Below are 17,755 nucleotides of genomic sequence, written 5' to 3' on the forward strand. Positions count from 1 at the left end.
ACAAATGACGCGAGCCGTAAAGGAGGTTAGGAAACGTCACGTCACGTCACGACGGTTGAACGGAATGAAAGAATATGCAAGTATATCAAATAGTGGGAAAGGATCCAAGCCGATAGTTTGATAAATAGATTCGCCGAGGAATATTCCGCGAAAGATCAAGTGGGAAGAAAGATTGACGGAGGAGAGAGATCCGACCCCGGTGGCCCCGGCGACGAAGTAATACGCGCCTGACTCCGCACTCGCCACGAGCTGTACACCGGCATGGCTGCCGAGGCCAGCTGAACTTTTGCTTCTCTCTCACACACAAAACTCAACTCTGTCATCTCCCTCGCGTACGCTCGGCTGAGTGAGTGAACGCGCGCGCACGAGCGATCGTTCCCTCTACGTCCTCTTTGCTCCTCTTCACTGCTCGCCCTTCGATCAACTCCCCTGACGGTCTTTCTTTTCTGTCTCTTTTCACTTCCTTCCACTCTTTACCCGCTCATAATCCCACCGTTCTCGTCTCAACGACGCGAGAGACGAGGAGAGAAAGAGAACGCGCACACTATCGCACAAGTATATATCACCCGGTATTTCAGAGAGACACGCGCGAGTATTTCTTTTACGTGTGTGTGTGTGTGTGTCTGTGTAATACACATTAGCGCGACCCGGAGGCTCGCCATTCGGGAGAACCAGCGGAGGCGCAAACTCCTACATACGTTCGCCAACCCGATTCTATCTATCTATCTGTTAAGAAGGCGCGATAGCGTATCTATCCCTCCCCCTTGTTGTTCGCCAAAAAATCGTCAATGCCGTCATTCGCGCGTGTCGTCATCGAAGACGCGTTACAGTGATACGTCGGGGAAATAGCTCCGGTTTAAAGACAGAAAAAAGTTTTCGTAAAAGAAACGAGCGCGAAATAAATATTGCGAGCAAATATTGTTTACCGTCGTCGTTCCGACGGGTGAGAGGAGTTTCGGATACCGTCGACAAATCGGGTAAATTCAACGATCTCGCTATTTGACGCATCGGCGAGACGTTACGAAAGGTATTCGCGCACCTGTCGTCGTCATCGACGGCGTCGACGACGCGCTACTGCTAATAACGGAAGACAGCGAAGCATCCCTCCGCGCGGTCGGTCGAAAAAGTCAACGCCTCGAAGAGAGAGGGAAAGGACATTGAGGAGAAAAGGTCGCCGAGAGGGTGGAAGGATGCGCGACGAGGAGCGCGGCCGTCACGACATACTCCCGCTTGGCGTTTTTTTACGGAGACCAACGCGGTTATCCGAGATGCGAGCCGCGTGACACGAATGCGGGAGCGCGAGAGAAAGGTTAGCCAGAAACACGACGGGGGAGAGAGAGAGAGAGAGGACGAAAGAAAGAGAGAGACGCAAGCGCGAGAGAGCGTATCCGGCCCATGCGTACAAACGTACGTACGTGCGTGCATGGTGCGTGCATGAGTGCGACGAGGACGGAACGAGAGTGGCTATTTCTGTGGGGCATATAGGGGCCGTCCGTATAAAATAAGCAGTGAATGAAGGAGCCTGTTTACCGGCAGACAGCCTACGCGAGATTCAGTCGGTTCTCTTTCTCTTTTCCCTCTCTTCTCTCTCTCTCCCTCTCCCTCTCTCTCTCTCTCTTTCTCTTTCCGACTCTCTCCCCACTTTAATCTCCGTGTACCTTCTTCTCTCTCTTTTTCCTGTACTTTTATCTCTTTCCCACTCCACTCTCCGTCTCTGTCTCGCGCGTTGGTAGTAATAGTGCGATCTCACTCCCTCTCGTTGAGGAGCGAGCGCGTACGCGCTCTGCGGAAAAGGGAGAAAGAGAGATAGAGTGAGAAAGAGAGAGAAGAGGCAGGCGAGAACGCGTCGTGTCGGGGCTCGGGGCTCGGGGCACCGAAAGAACCGTGTCGTATGTGTATTGGCCAGTGTACGAGAGGACCCCGCGGTGTACCGATCTCTACTCGTCGCTGTGTCGTGTCACCGCGCGCGTGTCTCTCTCTCTCTCTCTCTCTCTCTCTCTCTCTGTCTCTCTCTCTCTTTTGTACTCTCGGCCGTCATTCTGTTTCTTTCTCTCCGTCTCGTTTGCTACATTCGTGGCCGATCTATCCAGCTCTGGAGGTGAGCGCAAGCGGCGTTGCTCGCCGCATTCTCGCTCGAGTCGAGAGAAGTCGAAGCGAGCGAGCTTGCGCGCGCGCGCGCACGCGCGCGTGCGCTCCGGCTCGCCTCTAATGTCGTTTCCGCACTCACGGATCGTGTTCGCCTTGGAAGATACGTATGTGCTTGCGTGCTGTGACGTTGTGACCTGTGCCGGAAGTGCGAGCGGGGAGAAGTAGTAGTAGGAGGAGTAATAGTAGTAGTAATAGTAACAGCGGCGGCGACGGCGACGACGGCGGCGGCGGCGGCGGCGGCGGCGGCAAGTATATACGACAGTATAGCAGTAGTAGAGTAGTAGTCGGAGAAGGAAAAGGAGGAGGAGGAGGAGGAAGAGAGGAGAAGGAGGAGAAGCAGGAAGAGGTGGAATTTGAGTTCACGAACCGACGTTCAGTCTCTCTCGGGTGCACCGGAAGTGGCGAAGCAGGAACCATACTCTCGCATCGTAATTCCTCATTCTCGCGAATGTACATGTACACACACACAGGCGCGCGTGTATATATTTATATATATATATATATATATATATATATATATATATACATATATAATATATTCTCTCTCTCAAAGTGCGCGTTGTATTCGGAGCGCGACGTTCTATGCGTATATCCGTGGTAAAAAAGGAGTACGTAAGTGAAACGGAAGTGCCGAAAGTGTGGATACCTCGGACAACAACCCGCCCCCGGCGCTGCTTCCGCGGCGGCCGCTTCGACCGTTCAACGCCGTCGTCGTATTAAGGTGCGACGCGCCGCGACGTCCGGCGTCGACGGCGAATAATACGGCAACGACGGCGGCTACGACGACGACGGCGCCGCCGCCGACGACGACGACGACGACAGCGGCCGCGATTGTGCCAGCCACGTTGTCCACGTCCCCTCAAGGCTCAACGACCTCCTCGGCCGTTGTTCGAGTGTCGCCGCAGCCGCCACTCTTGACGCCGCCCCAGTATCCTGCGCCTCCACGGCCCCCTAGTCGTACCGGTGAGTGCACGAATTTGTTTATAACAATCTTTTTTTTATCCCGCGAGCAACGTGCAATCACCGTTCTCCAAGTTGCTCCAAGATAGTCGCGCGTTAATCTAGCATTAAATGCTGCATCCTGATTAGAATGAGTGTTATGCGCGAGGAAAAATAGTGACGTTTGTGAAAACATTGATGAGTCTGAAAGTGGTCCAAAATAGTTATAAACAAACGCGGGGGCGAGTCCCCTTGACCTAGCGGGATGTGACGTTTTCTCCATCGAGATACATCGCGGCCTCGAGAAATTTTTAATTATTGTACGCGATGGGATGTATGAAGGTGATAAAAGAAGTAAAAATACTTGCAAGTTTTGGATGAGTGGAGAGGAATTATTAATCTTTAATAAAATAGGTTCAATCACGTTGCACATGGTTACCTTCGCTCGCCGATACACAGTAATGTTTGTGATATCGCGCTATCGGCAAATAGCGCGCCATTATAGCAGCAATAGGGCTATCGACGGCTATATCGTTGACTGATGAAAATGACGGATATATTAACATTTCGCTAGATACGTGCCTCCCACCATGCTCGATTGGAAGTTTATCAAACGATTTCATCGGAAAAACAACATCCGGGATGGATGGTTGACGGGCAAATGACCCGGACCAATTGGCTCCCGACGTTCCTCTTTTTTTTTTCTTTTTGTTTCTTTTTTTTTTTTATTTTGCCCGTCGCTTCGCTTCTGTTTATTTGCCCGTACTCTCGTAGTCGGCGAAAAGAGAACCGGGGTTTCGTAATGAGCGCATAACCGTCGATTCACAGCGCGCTTGTGTATATGTCATTAGTAACGGCATACGGGGTGACCTGAAGCTAACAAACTATTACGAGAAATGATTATCGTTCTAAAAATTCCAGTCGTTAACGGTGTTAATTGCTCTGCAGCATGATTGACAGCAGCGTGATCCTACAAATTTTAAGGAGTCGTGGAATTTTACATCTTGATTAATTCTAGTTTGTATAAAAATGTTTATTTATGATTTTAGCGTCAAAACATTTGGACGCGTAACTTGCAACATTTGAATTTTTATCGTCAAACGTCTTTTACAACTATTGATTCGTCGAAAAATTCATATATACCAAAAGTTATATTGGTTACATTCACGATACTTCGTATACTATTCGCACGTCGGGTTCTTGGCGAAACGCAGACGAAACATTTGGAAACGAGACGACGAAAGAGAGAGAGAGAGAGAGAGAGAGAGAGAACGCGGGTAAATCTGGAAACCGCGTGCTCGTTTACGAAATTCCGCCTTGTTATTTCCAAGTCGGCGCTAATCATCGCCGGTCGAAAGCGATAAAGCTCCGAAAAATATCTGCGTCGTTCTCCGACGGAAATTCGATCGGATCGTGCTGTCCACTCGCTCCATTTTTTTTTTTGTTATATCGCTCTCCGTATCGTTTAAAATTACGTTAGGTTGCTCTGGAGTTACGTCGTATATTTTTTCGTATAGCAGTTTTTCTTAAAAAAATTATTTACTATAACTTTCGATTAATTCTCATGTGTTGAGTACACACTAAGTGTATTTATAATAATATTACAAAAATAGCAGCTGTTTGTTTAAAATTGAGCGTTTAATTGAAATCTTTTTTAGAAACTCGATCAATTGAAATTGAATTTGACATTTTCCCCTCTTCTCATCTCTCTCTCTCTCTTCTCTCTTATTCTCGGTTCTTTTCAATATTTTTAGCTGCTCGCATATATTTGGATGTATTTTTATTGCGTGTTTGTTGTCGGCGAATTTTCTCGCGGAACACAATAAATCTATCCGTCTCCTTCACCGCGTCGTCGCTCTCTCTTGGACGAGGTCGCGCGACTTGGTGCCAACTCCATCGACGGTTAGACCAGCGTGACTCGTTGCGCGCATTGAGTCACACTACGCTTTCATAGAGACCAGTTAGACTGAACCAGTCACAGGGGCGAAGCGGTGAATGAAACCCACAGGTGTAGAAAGTTTTGCGAGAAAGTCGCGCCGTCGTCTTTCGTAAAACTCACACTGTTGCGCGTAAATGCACGCGCGCCCGCGCGCATGCCCTCCTCTCTCTTTCGCCGTTAGAGATGAATTATCATGTAGGCTGAGATCGAAAATCCTTTGTTTTTTAAAAGAAGCGTAAGTACAATTTTGAGAGTATCGTTTTGATTTTAATCGTTGTGGATTTTTCTGTTTCCTTATCGTATAAAAGTTTGCCAGATGCGAAATATTAAATATTTTGAGCTAGCTTTTTAATTCAGTAGATAATAAACGGATTCATCTTAGTTTCTTGCCGATCGGTATCGTTTGCGTTGTGAAATCTCTCACGACGCGACGCGACGTGTCCCCGAACGACGAGGCCGTTTTGCGGCGTTTCTGCGAGTCACCCGCTATATCGCCATGCCGTGTGCGCGCGTGTGCACGAGGCTTATTGACACAGAGGCTCGGAACATGTCGTTCGCTCGCTCTCATTGGCACCACACGCCGTGAATGCTACTCTGCTCGCCGTGCGAGTTTCGCGCGCGCACGCACACACACACACACACACACAAAATATATACACTCATACACACATGACGTTCGCGCGCGACTGCCTGCGTATCCTCTCGTGCAAGCGCGCTACGATACACATCGATTGTTCGACGAGGTAGAGCTCCATCGATGACGTTCTCGCACATGCCTCGCGAGAGACACACACACACGCGCCATATACGCCGCGAAGTCGGCGATCCGGCATGAATGAAACCATGATTTCCACGCATGGTGCAAAAGTAGGCGACTCGACCGGCGCGCGAAAACGAAGAGCCTCGGATTCTCTCTCGAGATTCGATCCAAACGTAATCTTCCCACATGACTCGTACAACTCGTTGAGAACTCATTGAGGATTCGCATTGACATTCCGTTATATAATATAATTATCCTTTTACGAGATATAATATTATACATTAATGCATCGATTCTCTGATTAATTTTCAATCGATTTTTAAAGCAGAATAAATGTTCTAGACATTTATTTTATCTTAACATTTATCTCGATTGTTACTCTGATAGTTTTCATAATAAGAAACTATAAACAATCTGTACATGTTTCTTTTCGTTTTACGTGTGTTTTTGCGTCACACGAATGTGCATATCTCAGATAAAAGGAGTAAACAGTAGGAAAAACGAATGCATATATATCGCTCTTTCGTGCACACCTTGACCATTGTCCTAGTTTATTCTTTGCTTCATTATAGGTAAAAAAGAATTTTCAAGGTATGGAAAAACAATATATTATTCATGACATATATATTTATTTATGAGAATTATATATTTTATATTTAAACACATTAAGAGAAAGTTGGATAAAAAAATATCTTATCGATACATACTCGACTATTTCATCATTTATCCATTAATTAAATTAAATGTATCCATTAATTAAATGTATTTTTAATGGATAAAATTAAAGAGATTGAAAGTAGGTTCTCAACACATTGCGCATCAATAATCGGAACAAAATCCATATTTCAAAGATTGTCTATTTAATTCTTTTAAAGCAAAAGCCTAACGATCATTTGCAAAAGATATTAAAGTTTATGATAAAATCATTAGAAAAATATGTGTAATAGAAATATAAATACCGCTTTTTCTTTTTTTTTTTTTTTTAACAAAAGAATCGATTTCTTTCTACTTTTCCTTATCACTGCCATGCAAGAAATTAATATGTAAAATAATTAAATATTATTCCAATATTCTATATGTGTCAATAATATGGCTAATTCAATTGTATTTGAACAAGTCCAATTGTGTTTGCAAAACACGCGACCTTCTGACGTATTGCTTCAAACATGCGCGTATCGATACCTGAATCGGGTTAATCATACAGTAAGTTAATTCTACACGCCGTAGATGTATTCTCGATATCCTAAGGCTAAGTCTATCGAGCTCTCCCAGTAGCGGATCAAACTCGCGCTCGAATCTTGGTATATAATCGCGTATCTCTCTCTTTCTTTTTTTTTTCTTCTCTTCTCACTCGCGATATATTTTCCTCTCATTCATTCTTTCTTATTCTTTGCTCTCTCTCTCTCTCTCTCTCTCTGCCTCTCTCTCTCTCTCCCCCTCTCTCTCTCTTTCTCTCTTTTGCTCGAATAACACGAGAATTCCAGCACTACGCTATCTTCATGTTTGCCAACTCCGTTATCTCACGTTCCTCCATTTCGATCTTCTCTCTTCTCTCTTTGCCCATTCTCCGTCCTGTTCTCCGTCTCTACTATCTCTTTCTCCTTCGGTGCTTAAAATCTTTTCTCCTCGTCTACATCCTGACTCGTTTCTTCCTCTCGTCTGGTTTTGCGCGAGCATCGAATGCAATCTACAAGCGAGTCGTCGTTATGTGTGCGCGTCACATCCGGCCTCTCCGCGATCTCTCCCTCCCTTCCCCTGCCTCTCTCTCTTTTTCTCTCTTCCACCGCTGATAGTTCGTCCTTCTCTCCCTTCCATCTTCTCCGCGCCATTCATTTACCGTGTAGTTCGTCGAGACTGTCTCTTTCTAGCACTCCTCTTTATCGATCCGTCCAAAGAATTCACGTTTTACATGCGATCGATGATCTAAAAGCAACGGCAACATGATATGATTTTTTTTATGTTAAATCGCATGTTAATAAATTACTAAAAATGTGCATCACTAGGCATGCATCATTTCTAATAATTTACTAGCTTGCGATATATGAAAAATTGCACCGTGCCAATGATTTCATCTGTATACATGTGTTTACAATTATTTGTCGAGACAAGCAACTTTGATCCAATTTGTTTGATTAAATAACGATATCTTGAATTATAAACTGTTGAAAATTTATCAGAAAATATTTGACTTACAACGATATTATCGCTTTGTGTGTGTGTGTGTGTGTGTGTGTGTGTGTGTGTGTGTGTGTGTGTGTGTGCGTGTGTGCGTGCGTGTGTGTGTGTGTGTGTGTGTGTGTGTGTGTGTGTGTGTACACAACATCCGTTGAACTTCTTCTCCTGGTATACATATATATTTCGAAATAGAAATATTTTTTTTTCTTTTTATCTGTTTCTTTTTCGTTTCGTCTTCTCGCGCGATTACTCTGAACGAGGAGAACTCGATAGGAATTATAGAGCAGATTATAAAGCGGTTTGACGATTTATCAATATATATTCTCCATCGGAAATGAGATGCTACAAAATTTATTAATGAGGCGATTCTTAGTGATTGTACGCTTTTTCGTCGGCGAGGTACCTCTCTCGAATCGTTGTGATTAATCGTGATTAATCGTGCGAGCAGGCATCAATACAACAGGATCGATCGATGCGATGTAGATAAGGACGTAATCATGATGATAACAAATACATTGTTACGAGAGAGCCGAATCTCTTGATGATTTTTATGTGTGTTTTCTTTTTAATCGAATGCACAAGTCCATGTGTTTAAAAAATTTGTGAATGACAAAATTAGTTCCATTACAATACACATGATGAAATAATTTATTTTTCTTATTTTTTTACACAAATATATTTTTTATTCTTTTATTCTAGTGTTAATTACAAGTAAAATAGAATTGATATTAAATCTGTAACATATAAAATGCAACATTTATTAGTTTGAAAATTTGATTAATTTCATTATAGTATAGTTGATGAGTAATTTATGTAGATAATTGTTGAAGATGCTGGAATTTGTCTCAAAATTATATATGAGATATAGGAACGGCATTAAAGCAAGATGATTGAAATTATATATTCGCGCGAAGATAGTGTCCTTATCGGATGTAAAGATATATGCACAGGCGGTAGAGGTGAACGGAGATGAGATAAATGAGATGAACTTATTTCCGGCCAACGGTGAAAAACAAACGTGACGAGATCTGTATTACTCTGTAGTATACGTTATCCTTCTTATATAAGAGGAACTTATATTTTAGTTTATTGCTTCGTGTTGGGTATTACAAATAAATTTTTTTTTCCATATCATAAATGTATGACGTATCTAATTACACTCTTTCGTTATATCGACGTTATCGGCGTGCGTAGTCATATATATATATATATATATATATATATATATATATATATATATATATATACATTTGCGAAAAAAATATACGAGAAATGAAAGTAGAGAGCGTGTGTCACGAATTAGGTGTGGTTTAATTGACAATTATATCTTGCTTTTACCCTAATGATATCAACTGGGCTTTCAACTTAAAAGGATTAATTCTCGTATACCGCACCTATTTTTCCATCATACGTAGCAAGACTTATGTGTACTACTCTGTGATATCCCGTAAATAAAAGCGATACTTTGGACTGTAATTTGATCGAGAGTGAATGTTTCGAAAATTTGTCAAATACAAAGGCCTTAAGTATCTAGATATTAATGATTAATCTTCAACAATTGACAAATTAACTCAATCATGATGACGTAACGCGCGATTTCTGCTTCCTAATTGATCATAAAACGACGTAACGTAATTAATCGCGTATGTAATCGACACGTTTTTACTATATCGCAATCACTGAATTAAAGATTATTAATTTTGTAATCTCTTTTCTCTTCGGTTCAATTTTCAAGTTGATTTATTATATTAAAATATTATAAATATACTCTACATTTGTTGGGCGCATCCTTCGCACAATGCACTCGCTAGACACAATTATAATGGCGAATTAAGAGAGCGCGAGAATGAAGGATTCTCTCTTTTCATTTCGTTTTCTCATCGCGTTTTCGTGTTCTCCTGTTGTGTCCCCGGTGTCTTCGTGTTCATTCCCCCTTTGCGTACGCGACTTTCTGTCTCCTCCTTTTCCTCTTCCTCCTCCTCCTCCTCCTCCTCCTCCTTCTCTTTCTCCCTCTTCCCCTTTCCCTCCCTCCCCCGGTTGTTCTTTAACTTTTCCCTGGCCGTCCTTGGGGGGGAAAGGGAACGTTGACCCCTCGCTGGTTCCTCTCTCGACGCGGTCTCGCTCCAAGTTTCATTCAGAATGCGACGCCGAGGTCCCCCTCGTCGATATATAGTATAAGGAATGATGCGGCGAAAGTACGCGAGTATACTCGACTATTCGGGTACAGAGTATATTTCGAGATTACTCGAAGAATATACGATTGAGATACATACTTTGTTCAACATAAATTGGATAAGAGTTCAAGTAGCTACATAGCATGAAAAGAGATTTTGACATATTAATATTTACAAGTTTAACCAACAGCAAAACTTGTTTCTAGTTAACTACTAAGTAGAGGGATATTAAAATAGAGATTTATAAAATTTTGTACACCAATATTAAAAGAGTCTTACATTAAATGTAGAATTTATGGATATTATCAAAATTAATCGTTGTATGTAGGACACCCTGTATGCCACGAGCCGGCGGAGAAACGCGACTGTTGCGTTTATTTTCTCACTTACGATTGGCGCTATCGGCGTCGAAATGCAAGCTTCGCTTTCAGAACGGAACGCGTACTGGTATATCGATCAATGATCGACGTCAGTGTAGACGTAGAATTGATTGATTGGCGTTTGAGCGAAGGCCAACGGGAGTGGCGCGAGCGACTTGAATTAAACAGAGGCTTAATGAACCTCGTTCGGATGGGAGTCGCCGGCTTTAAATAGGACAGCGAGAGCGAGAGCAAATTTGAAGAGCACGACGAGCAGCGTGTCATGGACGAGGCGCGAGAATGCGAGAATCTTTGTGCGGATTCGCTTTATTTTAAGTAGGCGAGCCTGAAATAAATTGGACACTTTGGATCAATGAAAGAGAGACAAGCTCTGTTGGAAAACACCGCCGCGAATAGATTGCGCTTTTATAACTTCAATTTCAGTCTTGATCACCTGCTTAATTTCATTTTCACACGCGTATTCTCAGAGTTTTATTTACCGTTACAAAGATGCAATAATATTTTGCAATACGATGTATACTAATAATAATGCCCGCACGGAATGTTAAAAAAAAACGTGATGTTTGAAAATGATGATGTAATTTTTTTTTTCAAGTGATCAAGTTCAATCGATCAGTCTTCAACATTTTTCGCAGGGATCATCCAATTATTGCCAAATACGATATAATTTTATCACAATGAGAGAAAGAGAGAGAGAGAGAGAGATGCGCGCTATAAGTATCGCAACGATAGAGATACTATTATACTAGGCGATAAGATTCAAATGTCATTACACTCGAAATCTCATTGCGTAGCAAATTCTTGCTGCGTAAACATTTCCAAGAGCATACGCTGTTTTGAAAGTTTCCAAATTTCCTTGGATTGTCCGTGTCGTCGAGAGTTTGACGGTACACATTCCAAAGATGGAAGTGGCATAAATTCCCGTACGGGCATAATTCGGCGTTAATGAGTCGATAAATGTTACATTGCGTTGGAATGTACGGTGATTCGCGCGCGCGCGTGGAAAATGGAAAAGGGAAAGAAAAAAAGGAGAGAGAGAGAGAGAGAGAGAAGGAAAAAAAAAGGGCAGAAAAGGCAAATCGCGTACGCGTCGCGCGTATATTCGTTGGCCACTATAAATACGTAAGATGCAGTCGAATGCGGGCGTGCGCCCGCGCGTACTCACGCCCACACATACGCACGCCCGTGTCATTTCAACGTTCCAGCATTTCTCTGCGTGTACACGACGCCGCTTGAATGCCGAAAATAGTTTTTCGCAAGTGAGAGCGAGAGAAGAGCGCGTCCGCGCGTGGGTCGACGTGCGTAGGCACCTAGTGTGCTTACATATATATATTCACGTACGTATATATATATAGATAAATATAAACATAAGTAGCTCTCTTCTAGAAAATTATTATTCGTCCCTTTTTATGGATTCTCCGATTACGGATATTGAAGTAAAAGTTGAGAAAATTGTCTTTATAGCGAAAGAGAATCGGCATTTTAATAACGAAAATCAAAGAAGAGTAAAATATTGAATAAAATAATGAATTCATTCTATATGTATATATTTTATTAATTTTAAATAGATTTTTTTGCAACAAACACTGAAATCTGAAATTTCAATGAAATACTAACAATAACAGATGCATTTTCTGCACTTTACTTGCGCGCTTTATGCATTTCCGTTATTATTTCCTGTTATAATAAACTGATAACCTTAAGTCGTTATGACACAGGAATCGGCTTATCTACGCTACATTTCCGCTCGCCAGACGCAACGACACAGCTGCACACGGCTGTTCGTTAATTAACTCGGTAGTTATATAAATTTCATTTTTCATTTCGATGAGAAAAAAAGGATTAATCTCATCGGACAACATTGTCGCCTTATCAGTCGTTTGTTCATTCTCTTTCATCAAGGCATCATCCTGTGTAGGTCCGTCCCTGTTTAAGAGAATACGCTAAAAACGGGACACATATGCTTACGCATACACATGCGAGGGCATGATCGCTGGACAGAGGTATATAAACTTTCTCGCGAATAACGTCTTGTGAAACGAGTGGGTGGTTGATTGGTTGGTCGATCGGTCTATTGGTTGGTTGATTGATTGATCGATTGGTTGGTTGGTTGGTTGGTTGGTTGGTTGGTTGGTTCCTTGGTTGGATGGATGAAGATGCCAACCATATGGCATCCACATTCCGTTTCCGATGGCAGCAATCGCATGATTGTATGCTTGAAGGAAGACTCCTGTAGTACATTTAACTCTATCGGTTTTAAATTTTCTTCTCAGCGGGGAGAATATTAAGAATCGGAGATATATACTTTGCTCCATGCGAAAAAAATCTCTCTTCTTAATAGTGCAAGATTTTTAACCTGCGCGTGAACTCATGAAAATAATTGTAAACGGAATTCAGTGCTCCCTAACTGATGGTATGTTGAGAAAATTTTGAGCATTACAATTATAAAATAATATACAAGTGTTTAAATCGAGTTGTGAATTGAAAAAGGTTGTTAGTATATATATATATATATTTGCACGTCATTAAATTATATATTTTAATACATATTTTGCACATAACTTGTAGCGAAGAGGATATTATCGACAAATTTATGTCACGTGTATGCTATAGAAAATATTCAGAAATGCTTATATTCAACAATAATATTGTTATATCTTTATGGGCAAAAATAATATACACTTTATAATTTGTAATTTAATTAATTTATTATTTCATTATATTTAATATATTTTAGAAATTGGACGTTAAATTTTAATTTAATAAATGTGTTGTAACACATTGCGCCATATTATAATATATAATTATATTATAATTGGCGCGATTTGATTAACAAAGATTTAAATTAAACTCAAGTTAAATCCACTCAAGTTTTCGTCAAGTTTCGTATTATATATAATTATTTATCGATGAAATTTCGTTATCGTATATAAGACTCGATATATATCGGTGTCGGTGACTCGAGAGACTATGAGCGCAGGTACCTAAGAACAATATCGGGCTGCAGCAGGTATCACGTTGCAGCCGGTGGAAAGCCGGAAGAGGGTGTCCATTGTCCTGCTCTTATACTTATGCACGAAGATACGGTCGGTTTCCTTCTCTTTCTCCTTCTTTTTCTCTCTCTTCTCCGAGGATGCCTTTCCCCGAAAATATCTTCCCTGGGGTCAAGTTTACCTGTATGGCGGATTTTTCAGCTCCGTCGTATAATGGCCACGTAATGAGACGTATCGTAAAGAACGAACTGGTAGGAAGGAATCCTTTTCTTCGTCTACCTAGAAAAACGTTCAGAATGACATTGTGGGATTCATTTCCCGCTATTACTGGCCGCTTATCGATCATCGGACAGGATAAAAAATTTATGACGTAGAGCAGTGAATGACGAATGAAATATTTCTTTCATTCGAGTCAATAAAATTGAAACGAATGAATTGATTAACACAATTGACGAGGAAAAGATTAAGAATGAGTGTACAATAGACGTGTGCGACGATCGGTTAAAGAGTGTCTTGTAATTATTACAAATGTTATGACACATTACTGTATCACAAATCAATAATTTCGCATTATTCCAAATTTAAAAAGAATTATCGCAAATGTAAATATATGTATCATTAGTTGCATATTAGTTGCGATTGACCGAACGCTTTCGTTTGTCCATTAATCAATTATTTCATTATTGCGACAAATAAGACGATGCTTTTGTCGACGTTGTATACTGTATACTACAAGCTCGCACGCAAGCACGCACGCATGCCGCGTAGGCGTCGTCTGGGTGGTATCCGGTGTTGCACGTCCGTATATGCTCGCGCCCTTTATTACATCTTTCTTTTTTCTCATTTCCTCGGCTTTATTTCGTATGCTCTCCTATCCATATGCGAAATTTTCCATAATTTTCTCAGTGCGCCAGCGTTAAGCTTATCAAATATTTCGAAAAACTAGAAAATGTAATTTTCAACATATGCTTTTATATATATATATATATATATATATATATATATATATATATATATATGTATGTATGCAGAAGAGAGAGAGAAAGTGATTGAGATATGATTTTGGATAATTACAGATTTTGTAAATTCAAGTGTGTATAAAGTGATTTAATTTCAATGCTCAACTCAAAACAAAATTTGAGATATGTTATGTTTATTGCGTCGACGATATCTACAAATTTCAACGATATTTTTCAAGATTACAAGTGTACAGCGTTTTTCAAGCAAAAATTCGGTATACTTGTTACATATCGTACAATAAATGGCAGGTAGATTATGCAGACTGTGAGGGAGGAAAATCGATTCTCTCTACTCGCAACAGTATTTGCATGCGTCCCGTCGTTTTCCAGGCTGTTACGGTTTTTTGCGACACCCGAGAGAGCAAATGCATGCCCCACGCGGCGAGAACGCCGCGACAGATGTTTTCGATTCGCCCGTTCGTCGCTCCGTCACACCGTGACTATATCTCATAAATTCGCTTGCACAACACGCACGTTATCCGCAGAATCCCGTAATCCTTGAACGAAAACAACGATCCGGATGAGAGCGCAATGTCGTTAAACTCGCGAGTATTCCGAACTTTCGGGCTTAAAGTGTCTTCTTTTGTTGATAAAGGTACGACAAAGGTGACACATCTCGATAAAACTTTTACAAGATTATTTCAACTTTCGATGAGGTTAAAAATAGGAATTTTCTTACGATCTTTTTTTTTTTTTTTTTCGTCAAAAAAGGTATGCATTAAAACGTGCAGCATTTCTTTTCTTCAAAATTTAAAGATGTCAGATGATGCAAACGCAATTTTTCGAAATTGCAAAGCACCTCTTTAAACTTTTAATGTCTAGATATTTAAAAAAGGTAATAGATAATTTAAAAAATTTTCATTTAATTTTATTTAATATTTATATTTCAAAAGACAATATGATGATATATATATATATATATATATATATATATATATATATATACATATATATTGACTCACGAAATTGAGATCAAGTGTACAAAAATTTCAAAAAGTGACTTAATAAACATAATATATCATTTATATTTTTTAAATAATATACGAGTTACCAAAATCGCGTGCAAAAGTACTCTCGTCTCTCTCTCTCTCTCTCTCTCTCTCTCTCTCTCTCTCTCTCTCCCTTGCATTATATCAAAACGCTTGTAAAAGTTATAAACTTGTTGAGCCATCGATGAATTATTATTAAGATTAAAATTCTGATTATTTTATTAATTATATATTTGAAAGAACGAGACTTGAGAAATTAAGAAAAAGAGGAAAATCGCATTTAAAATATATTTTGAAAATAAATATACACAAGCTTTTTTCATCTAAATAAGTGATAAACATACACGACATATATGGAGAGAGAGAAGGGTTGAAAGGGCGGCGAAACACACACATACATTCGTAGACGAAGTTGTGGTCATCGCGCCATTTATCCGCAGGCTCTTGCCCGGGCTCGTTCGTGTTACGGTTGCCGTGGAATTGCGGCGCGCAGAGATTTTATCTGAAACGCGCGAGCGCGTTCGCTCGCTCGCTCGCTCACTCGCTCGCTCCTCCAAGTTCGTTCGATTATGCGGTGAACGGCGCGACGTTTTCACGTCGAGTCGTACAGGGTCTCCGTCGATCCGGGGGGTTTCTTGGCAGTGGGATATTACCTGGAAACGCGTCGCTACTCTCACGCGCTGAACCGAATGTCGACGTCGTACTCTGGACGGAAAGTCGCTATCCCTATCTTGCCTTTAACCACCCCTCGTCGATGAAAGTCGATACGCTCCGATATAAACGAAAAATATATAAATTCGAAATATTTTTATACAACATTCATCGCTCTCTAATATATAGTTTGATTATAATTTTGTAAATTCTATGTCAAGACATGCGTTAAACGTCGACACATACAAATGTGACATTTAAATTCTATTTAAACCTCCCGGACTTGGCGGATTTCATTTCTAGCTGTTTCAAACGCTCGCTGTTGAGATGACATAAACAAAGGAAATATCGGTAGCCAGGCGTGAAAATGTAAAGACTTCAACAAAGACGCCAATTCGCGTAACTCTATCAAGAGTGTGAAACTCATTGTCAGGAGGGTTACCAAAAGTATAAACAAAAATTGAAAAGACATCTCCAACTGCAGTCTAAACATTTAAATCGTTTTACAATTTATTTCATAGAAAAATAGAATTTGAAGAAAAAAAAATATATATATATATGTATATACGCGCGCTACAAAAATTTATATATGTATGTGTGCTGCATGCCACAAGTTTGACGTGGCTGATCTACATCCCAGGAAGAGGGTCGTGCTACTCTTTGTCTCGCGCTCTCGACTTTGCTCGGCAGCCAACTCGCTTGCTCGTCGAGAGAGAGAGAGAGAGAGAGAGAGAGAGAGAGAGAGCGCCAGCGCCTTTCTTCCTCCCGGGACCGAAAATAAGCTGATCCAATTCCAGCCGCGGTGGATCCTTGGATTTTTCGTCGCCTCTCTCGCTGCGGCCGCTCTCTCGAATTCCGTAAGCACCAGGAGTTTTCGCGGTGAGAAGCGGCGGTCATTGTGTAATTGGCTCAGCTCGCGAGGCACGCGAACGAATCCGCCTCCCTCGCGCGCACGCGAAATCGGAAATGCTCGAAATAACCCAACGCTCCTTCTCGACACTCACTCTGACGTATCTGCGCGTGCACACTTGCTCCTCTTTAACGCGACTACAAAATATCCAACCGTCGTCTAGCATTTTACTATGTCGCTGCTTAAGATTTATTCAACTTTATTATATATGCATCCCTCGTCTCTCATTCACATCATTTTCATTATTGCCATCTGTTTATTCGCTCAATTGGATCTGCCAATTTAACGTTGCCCACTTGCATCAAAATTAGTCCATTTATTCGATTATCTTTCTCTTTTCTCTTTCGTTTTAATCGCGATGCTATATACAATTGTCACATTTGATTCTAAAAAAATTTCTGTGTACTTAATCCATATCGATATCTAAGATATTGAATATATTGATAAACGTGTATATTGGATAATTTTTATCCACTCCAATCTTATTTTTTTGATTCAAAAAGAGCATATCTTGATAGGGAAAATGTCTCATCTTTTATATTAAAATATTATTCATATATAAAATTTTTAACGTCATATATAACGTCATTTTAAACATTTATTAATAATATAGAAAGATAATCCAATATACATATATTTATTTATTTTTTCCATAAATTTCTAATATGTCTTATCAAT

The 17,755-nt window shown here is 40.8% G+C and overlaps 1 protein-coding gene across 1 annotated transcript in view; it reads left to right on the forward strand.

Annotated features, from left to right (window-relative positions):
- The first annotated feature begins 3,010 nt into the window (after nt 1-3,010).
- Nucleotides 3,011-17,755, forward strand: part of LOC126859519 (TWiK family of potassium channels protein 7-like) — a 41,544-nt gene continuing 26,799 nt past the window's right edge. Inside the window, exon 1 of the mRNA XM_050610903.1 lies at nt 3,011-3,111. The gene's annotated coding sequence lies outside the window, so the exon portion shown is untranslated. The remainder of the gene's footprint in view (nt 3,112-17,755) is intronic.

This window comes from Cataglyphis hispanica, chromosome 3 (genome assembly GCF_021464435.1).
Source record: "Cataglyphis hispanica isolate Lineage 1 chromosome 3, ULB_Chis1_1.0, whole genome shotgun sequence".
NCBI lineage: Eukaryota > Metazoa > Arthropoda > Insecta > Hymenoptera > Formicidae > Cataglyphis > Cataglyphis hispanica.